General features: G+C 38.8%; 1 protein-coding gene across 4 annotated transcripts in view; it reads left to right on the forward strand.

The window, feature by feature from the left end:
• Window positions 1-14,608, forward strand: part of mid1 (midline 1) — a 40,217-nt gene that overhangs the window by 3,001 nt on the left and 22,608 nt on the right. Inside the window, exon 1 of one of the 4 annotated variants that reach the window (XM_032567254.1) lies at window positions 8,056-8,181. The exons of 2 other annotated variants lie outside the window; for them this stretch is intronic. The gene's annotated coding sequence lies outside the window, so the exon portion shown is untranslated. Of the gene's footprint in view, window positions 1-8,055; window positions 8,182-10,057; window positions 10,243-14,608 lie in introns of those variants that run through there. One more of the 4 variants, XM_032567252.1, reaches the window with a different exon arrangement.

Consider the following 14,608-nt stretch of genomic DNA (forward strand, 5'->3'; position numbering starts at 1 on the left):
CCCAAGATCACACAATTTGCAGAGTCTGTGGCTACAAGAATATCGTTAAAAATCCTAAGCAATGCACATTATGTGCTGTAACGTAATTTAAATCCCGACTGAAAAACCTCAGGAATGTTATTTGCTGTTAAAAATTCCATGAACTGTTTGTAAATAATTTTCACCAAACCTTTTGAAAAGAAAGATAGCTTTTAGATAAGCATAAAGATTATCTATAGTTGGATCCAGAATAGGCTTTTTAACCAAAAGATGCACTATAGCATGTTTGTAAGCATCTGGAAAAACACCTATGGACAGACTACTGTTGATAACAGCAAACACAGAAGGCTGTGAAGTAGAAATTAGCTCTTTAAAAAAACATAAGTGGGAGCACATTCATAGATGAACCTAAGGTATTAAGATGATCAGTAATCTCTGTTAAACAGTTAAAAGTCACCAGCTCAAACTGGTGAAAAATAGCAGAGCAGGAAACTAAGACCACTGGGACAGATGTAAGGGGAGATGCTATCTGACCATGGGAATTTGCCACCTTATCCACACAAAATTGTAGAAACTTTTCACATGCCTCAAATGATGGCTCAGTGTTTGTGGAACATTAAGAATATTATCAATAGTTTTAAACAATATGCAAGGTTTGTGGGAGTTTACAATACAATGTGCATTAAGCCATAACCTAACACTAGGATATTTTTCAGTAATGATGATACTGGATATTACTGAAAATATCTTTCAGTAATGATTTGGAAAGTAATAACCAGAGCTGAGCAACAACAAAAAAAAAGTACTAGAAAATTTGGGGAGATTTACCTGTAGACAGAAATCTGTGGAATTTTTGCAAGTTACAGCACCAAGTCAAGATTTACCAAAGAAGGCTGAAAAGGAATCAAAATGTCCTTGAGCAAAGTATGAGTTTATGGTGCTTATGTTTCCCCAAAATATTAGCTGCATTTTTGTTGAATTATACATAAAGTAAAAGTATAATGTAGCATATATATGGCATTAATGCTGGAAAACATTTTAAAGCGACTTATCATTGTGTCTTTTTTTTTTTTTACATCACAGAAAAATGCAATCAAGTTTGAGATCTAGTGTATGCAGTTATGTGCAATGAAGTGTAGCTCAGTGCCATGGTGTCAGTAATATCTCAGAAAAAATATATATATTTCACCCATTTCTCTAGCTCTCTAGCAGCCAAGATTCAGGAATGTCCTGAAGAAATGTTTGATGTCTTGATTGACAGCAAAAGAGAATATTCAGTTGTGCATCCCTAAGATAACAATGATGGTAAATACATCATTGTTAGATATCAACCCTTAGGATTATCTACAATATATTGTTGTTTGTTTTAGAAATCTCATCTCACTAATGTTAACTGCTCACCAACAATATCAACATGTCAACAAAACCTCGGAGAAAACTGAAATTTACCTAATCCTGACTCAAACAGCTGGGCTGAGGCATTTGGCTCCGACTGCCTCCTTGGACATGTGAACACATCCCCACCGCAGATGTTCAGATTGATTCCACCAAAACTTGGTCGAGTGTGACGGTTGTAATGTTTAACAGAGATGGAGGAACAGCATTGTCTGAAAACTCTTCACCCGGCGGAGAACAATTTCTTATCTGCCTTTGTCGGACAGGTTCTGTCTTTCAAAGCGACTACTGCTTGTAAAGCAAGAATACAAACTGAGGCCAGGGGTTTGGGTGTACAGCCAGAAAGTGCAGGGGGGGGGATTCGATGCTTTACTATCATAATCTTTGATAAAGTTAGTTGGCTGGAGATTTGCGATAAAGATGTGATAAATTCTCTGAGATAGATTCCCACACAAGCTGGAAGCAATTACTGAGTCATCTAAGCAGAAAGAATGCAGCAGGCATTCACTGAACCCTTTCGAAAAAGTAGATACGTTTTCTTTTCCGTTTAAAAAAAAAAAAGGAAAAAAAAAAGTCAAGACTTTCTGAGGAGCAGTTTGTGGTGTGGACTTAAAATAGTAGATGATATTTCTTTTCCAAAATCCTTTCCCATATTTGTTTAAGCGAGAAAGCACCAGACAGTAAAGCATTTTGCAATTTTCTTTAGCCACAAAGTACAACCAGCTTCTTTGGGACATGATCAATGACTTTTTATTTTGACCACAATAGTTTCTTTTGATCCCTTCTTATAGTACTTAAAATAAAACATAAAGACTTCTTTTTTAATAGCAAAGTTTACTTTATTGTTTAAAAGCAGATTGTCGGCAAACTTTGAGCTACTGTGTGAAGTATCCAGGGCTCTTAGAATTTTAATAAAAACTTAATTGTATTGATGTTTTATTTAAATCGTCTTTCACAAATTTTGTTCTCAGATCTTCCCAGATTTCATCTTGCTGCTAACTCTTACCAGCTTTAATGTCCTTGCAACCTTTGTCACTGCTATACAAATATAAACCTGTGACAAATATAGGCATGTATAAACTTGTTTGACCTGGTGAAACAAACCGTCAAGTTTCTTCATGGGGATGATATGTTAAGCGTGATGTGGAGTGCTAATTTCTTGCCGCTTACATTTGCAAGTTTTGAGCAAGAGTTTATTTTGGTGTCATCTGACCCAAGTCCCTCCTTCCACATATTTGCTGTAGGTATTCCCTACATGCCTTCTAGGAAAATGCAAGCAGTATTTTTTTTTGCCGTTATTTTTACAATAGTTGGAATTTTACCTGCACGTCTTTGATAAAGGCTGTTTTTGTGACATACAAAACTGCTGACTGGTTCTATGCTCTTGGTCTCTCAGCTATTTCCCCACAGACTGATGATGCCACCACCATATTTTCCCATGAGAACGGTGTTTAGCTTGATGTCCAATGTTTGCATCCAGTCTCACATAACATTTTGCATGTATCCCAAAAAGGTGGACTCTCCTTACCAAATAGGTGACCTTTTAAAGCAGTCGTTTGGATTACGTTTTATTTAGGCCTATCAATGTAAAGGGGTCTCAAGGCAAATTCACAATTTTAATATTTTTATTCAAACCTTTTACTCCTTTCCTTCACTATATAATACTTTGTGTTGGTCTGATGATAAAATCCCAATGACATAAATTAAAATGAGTGATTTCAACATGACAAAATGTGTAAATATTCCTAGCATTGTGTCTGTAGAATAAACAAAACAAATGTTAGAGTTTCTTTAGAACATTGCTCTTTCATAAATGTAAACAGTGGTGCTTTTCAGGTTTCATACACATTTCAAACTAAACTAAGTCTCTGTATGTATATGCAGAGAATAAGTTAGTATAATTTACTACAGTAGAAAACATACTAGATTACTTTGAACTAACTTTACCTGCTCTGAAGATAAACCGCTGTAAGCGTTAATTAGCTTTTCAATAACATTTTTATTCATTTGGTTAATATTCAAGCTGATTGTGGGTTAGTCATTGGCAGCATGTCTTAAGGCATGAAAGCAATTAAAAAGTTGAACTTTTGCCATGACGAGGGCAGCCTTTGCTTTCATCTTATTGTTCACTGGCAGAGTGAGGACTGTTCTAGTTAGAAAAATGATTATAGTCGCTTAGATCAGCACTTGTACTGAAAAAGACCATCCTAATGCCTGTAAGCACATGCTAACCTAATTAGACATTTACCTTCAGAGTTTAATTACTGTGATTACATAGAAGTTTGATGCCAAACATAATATTATAAAAGACATTTTCTTTTATGTTGCCCATCACATCTAGAGCAGAATCTCCCTAGCATCATTTGGTGAGCAGAAGTTGGTTAAAGGGATGTATAGGGGTGGGGGGTGTGCGTGTGTGTGTGTGCGCTAAATGCAGCGATGCAGCACAACCCTGGAGACACGGTCCCATCTGTTCAAGGCCGGGCCTCGTAGTTAGAAACTCATCAAAATGTGGTCCCCAAGGTTTGTGTACCCCCCCACTTTGTCTCTCCATTTGCTACCTCTTTGTCTTTTTGTTGTGAGGGTGGGTGGGGAGTCAGGGGCAACTGCTCAACCCCAAAAAGGGGGTGGGGGTGCATTAATGAAGAACATATCCATGAAATGGCCTGGTGGACGTGATGCTTGCTGGTCATGATTTATGCTTGCATGAGCATATAGACAGGGCTGGGGCTGGGGCTGGGGCTGGGTGGGGAGATCCAGCAATGAAGGAGGGCGTGTGGAAAACAGAGCAGCTAGGATGCTACTGTATGTTTTGTTTATTCTCTCATCAATGTGCTACTGAAATAGAGATCTCAGCTCTCAATGGGAGATTCCTTTTCGTCTTGTGCTTGAAAATAATCTCAAAGATTTCTCAGGACTTTAGCATGTGAGTTGATTTTACTGATTATTTCTGAAGATAAATGAATTTGCATTTGAGGCTATTCAAATTGTTTCTACCTTACTCAGTGTATTTGGCTGCTTTAAAGCTGTCTAATGACTATTTATTTTAAATGTGTTATTTGAAAAATCTTATTTATACAATCTCTGTTTGTATGCATAAATTAGGATTTCTTTGTTTGGCATGACATGGATTTTCTTGTGGAACTGCTTATACTGCAAATTCATAGCTAACCTTATGACATGATGACTATGCAGGTGGAAGAAAAAAAAACCCTCCCTCTTCTTTCTCAACTATTAATGTTTATGCAACATTCAATTTCATGGCCTGTTTTGCTCCAACTACTTATCTTACTTTTCAGGAGGGCGTTTCTGGCCCTCTGCAGGTCTTTTTCTAATTAATGCAGCTTGATGTGCCAGCCATCATCAAGAGGACTGCCTTAGGCTGCAAATGGCCTCATTTAATGGAGATGAATATTCATTTGTTTGGAATAATTTTGTGGACAGTTGTGCTATTAATTGATAAGGGAATATATGTGGGTTTTTTTGGCTGTAATTATATGGGGGATTATTCTAGAATATTTGTAAGCTTCACTGCCACCGATACAAATGCAGAAACAGTAAAAATCATTTGACAATATGGCATCTTGTGACAGCATTTTATATTGGTCACTTAAGACAGGGTGTTGTGAAAAAGTATTTCCTCCCCTACTGATTTCTTCTGTTATTTTATAGCAGTAAATTACTTTTAATATCAGACAGTGATATGAGAGAAAACAAGTGCAGTTTTATAATTTCCTTCCTTTTATAAAGTGAAATTAAGTTATCCAGACCAATCTGGCCTTGTTAGAAAACGCCTCTGAAACCTAATAACTGGTGGTAACATCCTTGGCAGCAACCACTCCCATGATAACTGGCAATGAGTCTTTAATCTTTCTTGGAAATATCTTTGTTCACTCTTCTTTGCAGAGTTGTTTTACCTTGGGGACATTGGAGGGTTTTCAAGCATGAAGAATCTGTTTTAGGTAATTCCACATCATCTCAATGGGATTTGGCAAGGCCTCTCCAAAGCCACCATTTTGGTTTTAGTGTTAGCCCTTCAGAAGTGAACTTCCTGGTGTTTGGATGACTGTCCTGTTCCAAATAATTTCTGCTACAAACATCAAGTCATCACGGTCCTGAAATGGCAAAACAAGCCTCCCATCAATTTAATGTTTTCTGTATGATGTAATTTTGTTTAAGTTACACGTCTTATGAAGGATGCAGCAGGATGACTTCCAAAAAGTACCACTTTTGTCTTGTCTACCAGAAAAAATATTCTTCTAAATGCGAGATGGGTCATTGTGTTCTTTTTGTTCACCAGTCAATATCACCTTGGAACTTGCCCATGGATAGTATTTTTGCTCAGTCCCTTTCTAGTTGTTGAATAATGAACACTGACCCTAACTTTGACAAATGAAGATTGCAGTGTTTAGATGTTACTCTGGGTTTGTTTGTGACCTTCAGGGTGAGTCATCAAAGGAACGATTTTTGTAGACTGGCCATATTTCTTAATTCTACAGACCTGGCTGTAATCAGGCCTGCTTGGGGTGAGTGAAATTGGATAAAAATGCCTATAATAATTGCTTCATGACTTAACAGGGGGTCTTTGGCATTACTTTTTGTCATAGTTTCCAGATTAGTTACACAGTACAATTTCAAAACTGCATACAGTAGTTACACAGACTATTAATTGCTTATTTTAAAATGTTTGAGAATGTGAAAAACTTAATAGTGACAGCTAAAACACTTAATTAAAAGTTCTGTCAGGACTCTATCTCATATATCCAAAAAATAAAGATCTTATATCTCTTTTCTTGAAAGCAAGAGAAACCTTGTGTGTCAAACCAGAGCAAGGAACAGCCTGAGTTTCCAGCGGGAGAGGTGGAGACGGGTTACTGGAAACCACAACCCAGACAAATTTTCTTTTGTGGAAAGACAAAAACAAAAACAGACTTCTTTTTTTTATTTGATGTTTTTTACAGTTCAGAGAAGGATGTGACCTTTGGAATGACCAAAGAGAGCAAACCAGTTTTCACTGGCCTCACATATCTGCTTGTCTCTCAAGTCAAAGTAAATAGCCATGGTTTTATGTCATTTTGTTGCAAATGAATAATTTTCTGTGTGTGAAATGAATACAGAAATGTTTTGCAGGTCCTTTAATAAGAGAACTTGCAATTATTTCAGTTTTTATTGGGGGCGGGGATGCTTTCATTTTATACTTCGTGCAGCATTTCTGTCAACTACTGGTGGTTATACGTGGTATAGAATAAATTTAGACTTGAAAAGACTTTGAACAACATTGGAGACATGCTAAAGGACACTATCAATAAAACTTGTCTTTCTTAACAGCTCATCAGAACCACAGAGTGATCCCCTCCGCATTTATGCAGTAGTTCCTGTAAAAAGGGCCTTCATCAAATACTGAGTGCAAAACACTTTGAACTAGTGTGGTACATGGTATAATTACATGTGACGTAATTATATTCATCTTATGGAATATTCAAATTTTCTGAAAAACTGAATTTTGGCTTTTACTTAGTTGTATGTCATAATCAGCTTGACAGAAATAAGCTTAATAATATACAGTATCTCTGCATGTATTTTATCTGATGGATGTTTAAATTTTTTGAACTGATTTTACGCAGTACATAAACTTGAATTACTTCAGCGCTTTCTGTGTTTGGCATTGAAAATGGATTTGCTGTTTACAAATCTATTAGTGTTCAGAATGAGTCAAGCACAGGCATCAGATTCACAGCCGTGCTTAATGTGTCTGTTGTTTATCGTCATTTGTCAGTTAAAGCGTTTAGTCTTGGTCCTGTGAGGGGAGTGACCTCTTTCAGGTATTGTCTCAGTCACAGTGTCTCTACACATTTCACTTCCTTAGAAAATGCTGTTGACTTCAAATTGGCATTGGATGTTGGGAGGAAGAGGAAACTAACAGACAGTGGTAGGCTTGACGAAGAAACAAACAATCTGTGAAGAGAGAGCTGAGGGTTGGCCAGTGAAAAGACTAGAATGGCATTTGGCTCGAGAAGCAGGATGCATCCCTGCTCCTGCCAAACTGCCATAGCAACGGCAGCTTAATGCATCCCTCGTAGTCCCCCCCGCTGAGTGTCCAGACTGTACCAAAGTGTCATTTAAAAGATCTTGACATTATTCAGCTTGACCCTAGCATTTACCCAACTGCCAATGTATTAAACGAAGCACATTTTTTTCTCAAATCCAGATGCAGAGACATTTGCTGTCAAGTCTGCAGCTTTATTCTAAATGACACGCAAATGAGTGAGTTGTGTAAAAGTCTATTATGGCTGTGCATGTAACCCTAACAGAGCAATCCTATCCATCTTAGAGCTCCCATTTGTCATGCCGGGCACCTCTGCTCCCTGGTGACCAATCAGGAGTGTTTCCTTAGAGGCTAAGAGCAGCCCCTCACCTCCTCATCATCACAAGTGATTGACAGCTTCCACAGGAAGGAGGGGGTGGTTATTTACCTCCTCGTGTTCTCATGGGACCAAGTTAATGATCCCAGCCAACAAAATAACACAAAGAGGGAAAAGCCTGAGAAGTCGGTGCCTGGTTGAACCATTTGGAGCAGTTTCGGCTTCCTTTGGAGAGGATTAGAAAAAAAAGAGGCTTGTGTGAGAAGACTTTCAGTGACAGGAGGAAAACAGATGAAGCGGCAGCACCCAGACAGATAGTTAAAAAGTAGAGGAAGTCTTCTGAGCAAAGTCACAATTTTTTAGAAAACTCTCATCTTTGGTTTCTCTATGTATCTTTGAGTCACCATGACTGGACTGTCTGGTTGAGTGACTAACAGGCTGTGAGGTAAGACACACTTTGTATCTTTGGAGAAGGATGCGTAAAAAGTCCAGATGAAAGAGTAAGAGTTTCTGTTTAAGCTTTGACAGTGTATTGGTCTGCTGCACTGAATCTGCTTCACAGTATTCTGTGAATATTTGCATTTAGGATGCAAATATTTTTTGAACAGGAGGTTGAATATGAACAAGCAGTCTAGTGGCACGCAGTGGCCTTCTGCACCTGTTCATGTCCATTCACTCAAGGGGTACTTAATTAGATATAACTCTTTGATTGTTTGGTAAACAGTGAATCACCCAATCAGATGGCAGCAGCTCAATGTATTTAAGCACTCAGGCATCTAGACATAGCGAACACGACTTGCTAAACTTTAAACTGAGCATCAGAATGTGAAAGAAATGGGATTCAAGTGATTTTGAATGTGGCATGGTTGTTGGTGTCAGACAGGCTTCTGAGTCTTTCAGAAACTGCTGATCTACTGAAATTTTCACATAAGACTGTTACTCAGGTTTACAGAGAATGGTTCAAAAAGTGACATTTCTGTGGATGAAAATCAGGTTACAGGCATCAGAGGTCAGAGAATTATAGAAAGTCTGGTTTGTGATAACAGAACAGGCAGCAGTAGCTGAAATAGCCACTGGTTACAATCAAGATATGCAGAGTTACATCTCTGGCACAATATGTCAAACCCTTAAGCAGACTGGCTTCAGCAGCAGAGGACCACACAGGGTGACCCTCCTATCAGCAAAGAGCAGGAAACTGGGACAACAATCAGAGGCTCACCAAATTAGACAACACTGAAAAAATGCTTCCATGTCTGATTAGACTTAATTTTAGCTGAGAGTCAAAATATTTCAAACGGTGCAAAAGCGTAAGTCTTTCCTGCTTTGTGCCAAAAGTTTAGTGTGGTGGTGTAATGATTTTGACCCTTTTAACCAACTGAGAATTGTTTGAATTTATGGATTTTCTAGACAGATAAATAAAAGTATTATAGGCTTCAAAATTTCACGTTATGGTGGCCAAATTTAAGCTAATTGGCCTGTAAAAGCATTACTATGTGTTACTTTTTAAGGGAATATTGACCATTAAGTCCCTAAAGTGGTTTAGTCTCTCTTATTTATTTTCACACCATTCCGGATGCAGCAGGCTGAGCTGAAACATGAGGACTCCTGGGCAAGGGAATGTGGCTGCTTTGTAATCCAAGTGAAACTATGCTATTTGCACTGTGGTTTTACAAAAGTAAAACCACAGTGCAAAACATGCATCTTGCACAGTGATCCAATTCTAAAACAAATCCTTATACCCAATGTCGGTGACAAACTTTCAGCTGAGAAACTGATCAGACTTGATGTGATCTCGCTCTCTTGCACTGCTTAGGTGCCAACCGGGTCAGTCTTTCCACATTAGTTATTTTCTAAGCAACTGAGGAATTGTGAGCAGACGCCAAGGGTGTGTGAGAACTTTCAACACTTTTTAAGTCTGCAGTCACAAATCTCAGCGCATTCCTGTGTTTAATCTGAGAAATATGGCTTATAACAGCTAGCATCTATATTAAAGTATATTGCTTGACTTCAGTTATTCTTGCTGTGAGCATGATGCAAATTTTCAGCTCCAATACTTTCAACTAAATTTAATGAGGTTAAGGATAATGGTAATGGAACTTAACAGTTTAATTTTGTTTCTGGTGTTCAGCTGGAGGCATATATGTGAGTTTGAAAAACCTTTGCTCCAAGTTATGTCTCATAGACTCAAGTTATAGTGCAGAGAAGCAAAAGTCCTGCCCCCCTTTCACACTATTGGCTTCACCAATATCCTGCAGCCCACTGCATCTAGATGGGATGGTTCTCAGTCAGAGTAGATAAAAAGGTGGCAAGTTTTGATCCTCCCGCAGGCTCAGAGGAGGGTTAAGAGCTCAGAAACTCACAGAGAGTCTGAGAGGCAAGTCACTACGCTTTAAGTTCAGACCGCCGCAGTGGATCAGCTTCGCAGAGACTAAATATCAGCAGTGAATGACTGTGGATGTCGCTCTGTATTTTCCCTTGCTTCTTTACGGCTGGAACCATGAGGCAGGTAAGTCGGGAGGTCACTCAGAACACAGCCAGTGTGTAATGTTACTGTGCCTTTGTGGAGTTTTTTCCTGCTAGAACATGAGTCATAATGTGTTTAAAAAGCTCCAGGCAGGGATCTTTTTAGGTGCAAAAGTTGTCGGGCTATGTTATTTCTCCTAAGGTTTTGAACTAGATTGGATGAGAGGTGTGATGACTAAGCAAGGTCTGAAGGGAATTTCTGGAATTAAACAGCACAGAAATGAGTGGGTTGAGGCTACAGCAGACTTCCTGTGTAAAAACAGTCATTTGCAACAGCTTTTAGACATTTTCAAACACATTCTTGACTGCAGGTTTTCTGGAAATTGAATGAAATATTCTTTGGCACATTTACTTTAGTTTGATGCATTATTTTTGAGTGTGCATCTTCAAAAGGATGGTCTTTCCCTTTTATTATTGCCATTTTGTCAACAGATCCATTTTTTAAATCATTATCAGATGTCACGGTCCACTTCATTGTGGAGATGGAAAATATATTCTTGTGGCTCCTATTAATTAATAACTGGTTGTTTTAAAAAGATATGCAAGGCACCTTTCCAAATGAGCACACTGCTTCTGATCACTCCTGCGACTAATACACAACAAGCTGTCACCATGGCAACACATGTGGAGATCCTTATAGCGTTTATTGAACCAATGAAGTGCTTGAAGGGATTGTTAAGAATTGTTTTAATAGTCTGTTTAGGCTTTATAAGCAGTTGATACCTTACCTACAGTATAACATAACTCTCTTTCTTAGTGTTTTTGTTTAGTACAAATCCAGATGAGTTGGTTCTGGAGGCTAAAGTAAAAGCTAGTGTAGGAGGGGCTAAAACCAGAGCAGAATCAAAACAACTCCAGTGTCAGAAACACCACCTTAGCGTTAAACACAAAAGCCATTTAAAAAAAAACTTTAAAACGCATCGTCAAATTTGAATTAGGAAGTTATTTACACTGGAGATAAAATTGGTGATGCACCACCCATGACCTTCCTGTGTAAATCATTTTCAGAAAACAGAAGAAGTAATGCCTCTCTTGACACTGTAAGTATCTGGTAGAAAATTCAGTGCAAAAAAAATCCAATATAGTAGTAGTTCATGTAAATGCTATTATACCAGACTTTTTTGGCCATCTTAAATTAGATAGTAACATTGTTTTCTTCAAAGTTCTCAGTTTGTTTAAAACAGTGAGTACATTGACGTCACACTCAATTTTCTTTGCAACTAATTACTTTCTAGGTAAATGTATTCCAACAAAGTGCAACTTGGATGAATATTCAAATGTTGACAAAACAGCGTCTGGAAAAAACAATGACGCTTCAGAAATCTATTTTGGTCTTTGCCCATCTTGGACTAGCCATTACTTCCAGTCCATCACCTTTGAGACCTAATATGGATCATTCTAAAGAAGCAAAACTGTATTTATTGTGAAAATGGTATAATCTCAAAAATCTTATTTTTTAATCTTAGAGTTCTGTGCTTCCATCAACATTTTTTAAGGGCTGTGTTAAATTTTCAAAAGACAAAGTTAGGTCAGAGCAAGAACAACTAAAGCTTTCGAAGATATGTACGAGATATTCTTACTTCTGAGAAAAGTTTTTAAATGTTCCAAGAAGTTGTTATTTGAAAGTCACCGTCGTTAAAGCGGGTGTATTTTCTCATATTTTGATCCAATGTTTGTTAATTTATTGCTAAAAGTGTGACAGCGTGAATACTTTCTTGTATGCAGTTATGCAAAACAACCACAAGATGTCGCCATTTACGTGTTTTCGCCACTTGGAAATCGTCAATCCTAAACGACTTCTCCAAACTTAAAAACTCAAAACTTAAATGAGTACATTGACATTTTAACTCAACGAGTGTCAGAGTAGTTTTAACCGTGGTTGAACTTGGAGGAAGCGGGTGGCAGCTGCATGCTTGGAAAGTCACATTCCTTGAAGTTCCTGTGGTCGTGGAAAGGATAGGGTGTTTTCCCGCTGATGGCACCTGCCAAGCCTCGCAGAGGAAATGAGAAGTTGCTGCCGACCAGGAATACCTGCGTTGCTCAGACTGTAAGACAGGAAACCAAATGTACTTGTTAGCACAACCAGACTTCTGAAATGCCAGAAACGATACATTTAGAACCACGGTTTTCACCTGAAGCTTATTATTAGCCCGGAACACCGTTATTCTCTCCGTGCCAACATGTACAGATGAGGTTAAACTCCAGTCGCAGAGATGCTAGGGTTAGTAATTAGGTTGCGCTCTTTAATCATTTAAACTACAGCCTGTGTCTCGGCCGTACAGGCTCCATTAACGATGATCTGGGTAATGTGTGCAGCTGCAGATCAGGTAGATTAGTCAGTCTAATCAGCTGGCTGGTGCCACCGCAGCTGTAAATCACATTAGGCCTGAGTGGGCCGCTGCTGAGCTGAGCAGAACTGAGCAGAGCCGGCTGTTTCTGCTGCTCCTCCAGCCCTGGCCCCCTTCATTGGTCACAGCCACGCTACCAGGACAGGATTACAGATAAATATGTTAGGTGTCAGCCCGGGGAAGAAGACAGAGAGCAATAACAATCTTTCAGAGTCTGAATAGCCTACATGGATCAGGACTATCATTAAGGGTGATAAAAGACCATAACCAAAAGGATTAGGGAACGTTTGAGCAGGAAATTGCCCTCATATCAAAGACATTTTAATTGTTTCATCTATAAAGGACCTATTACTTCCTAATCAAAATGTAACTCCACATGTCATTTCAGTACCTTGGTTCATCGTTTGGGGCTGAATTCCAGTGTTTTAGACCAAGCTTTCCTTAACACGGCCTGAAAAAAAGTCTTCTTTTTTTTCCCCCAGTGAACTTTTTCACATTAAAATAAGAAGCTCTAGATCAACCTTTCAGACAATGATCCTATAGGAATACCACTTCAGTGGCATGATCTTTGGCATGATCTTCCATCAACTATGACCAGCTTTTCTGTCCCTGAAAAAAGGTCCCACACCCAGATGTTGCCAACACCATGTTTTACAGTGGAGTATGTTCAGATAGATGCAGATTGTTATCCATTAATCACACAATTTATTTCTAAACCATTTCACTGTAGTTCTTAAAACCCCTTAACTGTCAAGTGAACATGGGTATCCTCATGGACCCTTTGTCTTGCATGTAAGTGTTTTAGGAGAGACAAATAAGGCTTATGTGAATAGAACCCATTTTCCAACATGTTTACTGTGTCTCTTATGTGTGTGTCATGCAGACTGCAAACTTCAGGATCTCTCTCAAAAATGCCTTTCTTTATGCCACTGGCAGGTATGCAGTGGTGCCATGATCTTTCTACATAATCAAAGCTGTTGACAGTGTTTTAAACTGCACCCCGATATTACCTCTGAGCTGTCAGACATGTTCCTTTGTCTTCATGATGCTTTTGTACATTAATGAGCTTTAACAAACTCGTAAGTTATTCACAGAACAGCTGGCTCTATTTGAGATTAAGTTGCACACAGATAGTTTAATATGAAGTGAATATATATTGGCATGTCAATCAAATTCCCATTTTTTATGTAAAACTGATTAGTATGTGCTTTAAAGTTAGAATGTGAGCAAAGCTTATTATGTTAACATTGTCTTTCATCATTTTACTGAACAAATGGGTAAGTTCCCTTTTCTGCTCCAGGGCGAGTGAATTTATTTCCCGCTGGGGGCTGCACAGCAAGCACCCAGGGAATCCCAGTTACATTCCCTTCACGTCTCTCTCTCCCTGGAAGTTAGCACCTACAGGTTTGTCTGGACTTGGAGCGAGAGCTTTTTTAATATTTACAGCTTCTTGTCTGTCTCTGAGAGCGGCGAGCCTCCTGGGGGACCCCTTTGAGTGACAGGAGGATCAAAACGAAACCCAGCAGGGGTGTGTTCGGAAATAGTCACACATGGTAAGCAGATGGCTGCTCAGTGACTCGCCACATCAGGGCCAGCTATGACAGATGTGGATGTTGCCGATGATGTTAAGTCATGTCTGGCTTCATTTTCTAGTCTTATTGAACATTCTCCTTTGAGACTGCGCAGATATTTTGAAAGCTGTAGGATAATGCTGGAGTTTGAATTACTCCGGAGAGGATCTGCCTCTAACAGGACTTATTATTTGGTCCTCATCACTTCTTCACTGGCTGCAAAAAGAGTCATGACCCTGGTGTATAGCCCTGCCAACTCTCATCTCAGCTTGTGTTGTCAACTTTTACCCTTGAGTCCCTGATGGAAGTGCCAGGAAAAGTTTGAGTCCACAGCATTGTGCTGTATGAAACAGTGGGAACAGTTGCACAAAGAAAGCTGAAACTGATCCCGATGCTTTGAATTTCTGAATGGGCAGGGCTGCGAGGACAC

The sequence above is a fragment of the Xiphophorus hellerii genome, chromosome 7, assembly GCF_003331165.1.
Source record: "Xiphophorus hellerii strain 12219 chromosome 7, Xiphophorus_hellerii-4.1, whole genome shotgun sequence".
NCBI lineage: Eukaryota > Metazoa > Chordata > Actinopteri > Cyprinodontiformes > Poeciliidae > Xiphophorus > Xiphophorus hellerii.